This window comes from Cottoperca gobio, chromosome 14 (genome assembly GCF_900634415.1).
Source record: "Cottoperca gobio chromosome 14, fCotGob3.1, whole genome shotgun sequence".
In the NCBI taxonomy this organism is placed as follows: Eukaryota; Metazoa; Chordata; class Actinopteri; order Perciformes; family Bovichtidae; genus Cottoperca; species Cottoperca gobio.
Window position 1 is genome coordinate 2,464,739 of NC_041368.1, and position 6,265 is coordinate 2,471,003.

Genomic DNA, 6,265 nt, shown 5'->3' on the forward strand with positions numbered 1-6,265 from the left:
CTTAAAAATATAGACCGTCTTATATTTTAGTCTAAATATTAAACAGTCCTGCATATTTACTTGTACATGAGCTGAAGAGCTGTTTGATGAATGTTTAGTCATTGTGACAGCGATGGGGACTTTCTCAAATTCTGTCCATTTCGTTGGAAATATTTGTTGTTTTTTTAATATGAAATTGGAAAATTAAATGCATCATGTTTGTCCTCAGTAAAGGCCACATTGATGCGACAGTGTATCTGCAGTATACTTCTCACTGTGTGGAACAATTGTGGTCACTAGAGGGCAGGTTTGGATCAAATGTCTTTATGAACTAGAATTTCTGGGAAAAGAAGGAAATCCTTAGTAAAGCCCATCGTTAACCTGCATTACTTAAAAGCTTTAGATATTGCTACAAAGTGATAATCTGCCATTTTTACATCTGTTAAGTGTGTGAAATGAGAAGAGTAGGAAAAGTCATTTGGCCTCTGAAATAAAGCGGCAATGTGTCGCTCCCAAGGTAAAGCTTTTGCTTCAATGCAGCGTGCAGACGGCTCAAACCTTCCCATGACTCATTCAGGATGTAACACAGGGAGCCAATCCAGCAGCTCAATAGACTCCACAGGAATGATATTGAGTCGTATATGTGATGAATGTGTCTTCTCAATATGAAGCATAAAACATGTTCCTGAATGAATACAGAGTCACTGTTGTATTATGTAGTGGTACCTCTGTCACATCAGCTCCCTCTAAGAGTGGGATTAGAGTTATCGCCTCGTGGCAGAAGAAGAGATGGACACCATCAAAACCAAAGCAAAAACTACCAGCTCTCGATGTCAGTTGAAATAGATTTAATTCAGTATAGAAAGCAGTTGAAGAAGGCTTTTTTCACAGTAACTATGTTTACCTTTTCATCCTCACATGGATCATAACAGTAATCACATGTAAAGTCCAAATTGTTACACCTGTCCACCTTCCTCACACAGCCCAGCAGCTGTATGAAATGACAACATGCCTTTGAAATTGAGGAAGAGGTATGACAAGAGGTTGTGTCTGAAGGATGCAGAGAGTAGAAGGTAAGATCCTACATAGATATGTTTCCACACAAACTATAGAATGGGTTTAACTCAGTATAGTAAGTGCAGGAAGGAGATGGGCACATTTTATAGGCTATGGGAAAATCAACTCCAGAATCCCCACAGACGAGTCTCTGCTGCCTCCAGCGGAGTTTGCTAGTTTGGCTAGACATAGCAGGATTTATTACAGCAGCAAGGGTTATTTTACTGATATGGAAGAGTCCACATAGACTAGAATACACAGAGTGGCTGAGAATGATGACTGCGACTGCTTCTTTTAAGAGCGGGATGTGAGAGTAAATGGTACCAAAGAGAGATGTAACCGGGTCTGGAATAATTTCCTGTTATATATCAAGAGTGAAGTGCTGTTGCACAACAATGGAATCGTGCATGAGTGGCTTGTTTAAGGTCATTGAGTATTCTGAAATATGAATTTTGATCATTTCTAGTCCCACTGTTCTATGCCTCAGGTCATTTTCTGTGTGTTTCAGATTACATATATTTCTGCTTTTTCGAGAAAGGCCACTTATTTCAAAGTATGCTTCAGTATCAGCTTCTTGTTTGTGCTGCTGCCAAAAAAAGGACACCCTATATAGTGGACTCAGGGGCCACACTATAATAAAGACAAAGGATGTGAAGTTTGTAGCACTGACACTGAGGAACAGAGATGTGTGAGTGGGGGGAATATGGGGGCAAAGATTTACTTAACAGTCGTATCACAACCTTGTGTCAAAATTATGTCAAACTTGTAGGACGTGTGGGGTAAATATTTCATTTGACTATCTACACTCGCTGCTTTTGCATCATAGCTGAACCAGCTACACAGCACAAACTCAACGAAGCTGAGGGGAACTAAACATGTTGACGTAAGTACATGTAAGCATTGAGTGGTCTCTTATACATCCAGGTTGTTCAATAGGATCTGCATAATGTGATGCTAAATAATTTATATAAAAAAACACTATATGCTAACACTGCTGGATTATTTAAAGGAAAGATTGCCTTTAATATATTTTTGAAAGAAAACCTGACATTTTAAGTGGTATGGTATGGTAGCCACACTGGGGGTCAAAAGATCTTGGGGTCAATAAAGCTGAGAACAATAATATTCATGCATGTGTGAGAACTTAAACTATGAGTACACATGTTTTGTTTCTGTTCTGTATCTGCCTGGTTATTGACAATCACTCCAGAAAAAAAGAGCTTCATCTCATGCTTTTACACAACTAAAGTCAGGGACAGCAGGCTATTGGTGATTTAATTTAAACTATAGATCATTTGTTGGCTACAGTAAATGAGTGGTGAGTCATTGGCATAGCCTATTGGCCAGCATTAGACAAATGCTTGGATATTTCAGAGCTACAAAGCCATTTGTTTATCTTGGTTTTAGTTGGCTAGTTTTATACAAATATATATATATATATTGATTTCATAGCCTCGATCAGTTTAATTCACAGCCAGACAGGTCACTGAATCCACTTGGCAAAGGGAATATTCTTCTTCTGTGGTTTTTAGAGGGGGTTAGCGTCCAACAGTTGCATTACCACCTACCACTTGATTGAAAATGACTCACTTCTCCCAATATCATAATCTAACAAAAGAAAAAACAAACACATTAAATGAAATGACATGAAAACCTCTCTCAACAGCCCCTATACTTCCTTTCCAGTAACTCACACAATATCCAAAAACTTTCTTGCAGTATCAACAACTTCTATTCTCAGATTTCCTTTCCGCCTCAGCAGCACAGTTAATCAACATAGCCAGAAGGGCATAGAACCTTGTCATTACACAAAAATGTTCATCATGCTTCCTACCTCATTTGTTCTCCTTTACTTCTTGAATCTTTCATTTCCTAGCTGCTTCCACTGCAGTCAAGCCAGCCTCTACTTTGAAAGAGACAATCAAACTAGTCCCCACGTTGTTTTGCGGTTTGTGTATAAAGGCATTACGGTAAGAGCATGGAAGAAGTGATTTCAAAATAAAAGCTGGGAAGAGCACATCTGAGTGTCACTCTCAGGTGGTCTTCAATTAATCTGAAGGGAAATCAGACCCTGACAACAGGTTATTTCCTTTTAATATTAATCTGAATTATAGAGAAAATATAGTTTATATAGAAGATTCGAAAGGGCTTTGATTTTGAAATTCCATATCAGAATGTGATATTGTTCGAGTTACACTCTGAGGTCCTCTTCTATCACTCTAAAGGGAAATCAGTTCCTGGCAATGGACTGTTTCCTTCTAATTATATATATATAATTAATTCTTTATACATAAAACAGTTTTCATATATGTATTTTTATGTGAATTAAATTACCATAGAGTAGACTGTATAAAAAATATCTATCACATTAACCAGCTTTTATTTTGAAGTCAGTTATTTCACGCTCTGACCGTAATGCCTAAAACACACCCGAAGCGCAAAACAACGTGGGGGCTAGTTTTTTCAAAGTGGAGGCTGGCTTGACTGTAGTTTGCTACCTCATAATTATGCATTATCTTGGACCTTATCTTCATGATCTCCATATTTTCCTTTCTCTTAGGACAGTCTGCTTGACATGCTTCATTTAACTTATTTGACATTTCTTCAATTTTTTCTCCCTGCTTTCTTCCCGCTGCTTCTTTTAAACTCTTCTACCTCCATCTTCTCCTCACTCCTCCGCCACGCTGGCTTTGGTTGGTTTGAACTTTTACCCTCCAACTGGAATATGATAGCAAATTGGCAAATGGTCCTATTTTACTCAGTTGCTCGAGCATAATGTTTCCGACAGCACGTAAAGGCAGCACAGAGATAGCGCTGCTCCTCTGCTCCAGTCGGAATCACTCCGAGGTGTGCTCTGCATTCAGTTGCACACGGAGGAAAACCCCTCGACAAGTTTTAACCTGGAATTAACGTTTTGTGACTCCAGCGAAAGGTGAATTTAGTCGGACTTTTGTTATGAAAGGGATGTGTTTTTTAGGAGGACGATAGTAGTCTTTATTTTACCCCAGAAGATAACAGCAACTGACTGAACGCTTCCAGTGAGCTTTGTTGTCCCGGGGGAGCCTTTTTGTTTAGGGGCAACCGTAACTGTGAGTACAGCCACTGGCGCGGTTTCTTTAGTTTGGAGAAAAATGGGAGAAAAAAAAATCTCATTCTCTTTCCCTGACGTATTTGAGTTTGCTTGGTTAGGCTGTGATGAGGAGATAATTCAGCAGCGGTGAAGCGCCAGACGGAGACAGTGAAAGCTAAAGCTCATCTCACCGACCAACGGTGGTCAACGGCCACAGCCTCGACCACAAACATACAGGTAGGTTTACTTTAACTCCGCGCATCAACTCCACATGACCTGGTGTGTGCCTTGCCTTCTTTCACATTACTTTGCGGTTGTAGTGGGTGTTTGGTGGCCAGACAGTGAAATCAGTGTGTGTGTGTGTGTGTTGTGTGTGAGAATTTTGGCCACAGAGACGACAACGTCTCCCCAGCTAGTTATGGCTTTTGCTAATCTTCACGTAGTGAAATAATTGCATGCTCAGGCCCATTCAAAAACAGGGCAATTTAACGCTGCATTGAATTCAGCCCTCGTCGTACAACATACACATAACGACATCATCTCAGTTATATATTTAATATTGTGTTTGTGTTCGTCTACTACTGCTAAACTCGATAACTAGTTAGCCAACTACTGCTAAACTCGACAACTAGTCATGTGAACTAATATTGGAAGTTTTCTATAAATATACACCGTCCACATGCCGCTTGGTGTGTCGGAGGATGTAACATTCACCAAGAGACGGTGTCGTGTCGTAAAAGGTTATTTATGTGTTTACCTATTTACGCTGACCATCAAGCAAAGATAACTTTAAACTGCCAGATGTTTAACGGAGTCTGGCGTTATGGCGTTCTCCACACACGAGAAGTACGCGTGTACCGGAGTCTATGATATCTGCCTGGTTGTGTCTCAGTCTGGCTGAAACCATTCATTTGTTGTATTACCTTTTTTAAAGATATCCTAACATCAGCAACTACACTGAAACTAGTGCCCCGTTTCGGAGTTGGTCTAGTTTTTCCTTTACGGTCTTCTCTTTTAATATGATTTCTTTTGAGATGTTTAATCCTAAATTCAGTGTGATCCATGAGGGACTGTCTTGAAAGCTCCCCACCCCCCTCATGCTATTTGATCCACAGTTTCAATTGTGTTCTGATGCTTCACTCCCTGTATTAGATTACAGTTTTATCAGATATGCATGGAGGCCTTTAATCCTTATTTAACTAGGCAAACCAACTACAAACAGGGAGGGTTATGCACACATAGATCATTCCTTTCCATGCTGCTCACTCAGTACAGGCACAGCTATACTATCGAGCATCACCTCCAGTGGAACTGTTGAGTAATAAATGCCTTGCTCAAGGGCACTTAGTTTTCACAGGATATTTTCGTGTGTGTGTGTGTGTGTGTGTGTGTGTCTGTCCTAACATCATATCTGCATATGTACTACTATTCCAAGCATGAAAACAATATTCATAGCATTTTGATGCTATATTCATCCTGCCATCTACTCTAGTCGATTGGTATTTTACTGTACTTACTTATATTTGCACAACCCGTACACTCTTTGATGTACTCTAATATACACTTAGTTACAAAATCTGTCTTTTCTGTATCGCTGGGTATCGTTAAATTTATTACAATATCTGTACCCCTTAAAGTGATACCGACACCAGTAGAGTTCTCCATTTGATACTACTTCTTCATTCTATACCCATTATGTAAATGCAAGCATTTGGCGTCAAATTCCACCACCACTCCTCCCCATCCAAATTATATTTACACAAATACATTTTGAAAATGTTCAAATTATTGAAATATTTATTTATACCACGCTCAACTTTACAGCAGCTGTGGCAGGGGGGCAAACCATACAAATATTCATTTATGTTCTATATAAATCTATCTATATTCTATATAAAATGATCAAATGCAAGTTTCCTTTAACTGGAGAAGGTTCCATACTACTTGGTACTGGGTTATTTCGGTCAATACCATAAAGGTAACCAGTGCTGATGCCCAGCCTATTTTTCTTTCAAAGATATACAACCGCAGTGGGAAGTGGTGCTGTGGATTTCCCTTTTTTCTGAAGGAGCCATCCTCAAAGTGAGTGGTCAGAAGGAGCAGTGCACAGTGGACTAACCTAATCTTTAGCAGGACTGATGGCAGAAAGTCGTCTGGTAT

The 6,265-nt window shown here is 39.5% G+C and overlaps 1 protein-coding gene across 6 annotated transcripts in view; it reads left to right on the forward strand.

Moving 5' to 3' along the window:
- The first annotated feature begins 3,480 nt into the window (after positions 1–3,480).
- The window catches only part of arhgap32b (Rho GTPase activating protein 32b), a 112,477-nt gene continuing 109,692 nt past the window's right edge, over positions 3,481–6,265 (forward strand). For 4 of the 6 annotated variants that reach the window (XM_029447695.1, XM_029447697.1, XM_029447698.1 and 1 more), the window contains exons 1-2: positions 3,481–4,124; positions 4,225–4,342. The gene's annotated coding sequence lies outside the window, so the exon portion shown is untranslated. Of the gene's footprint in view, positions 4,125–4,224; positions 4,343–6,122; positions 6,188–6,265 lie in introns of those variants that run through there. The other 2 variants (XM_029447696.1, XM_029447701.1) reach the window with 2 other exon arrangements.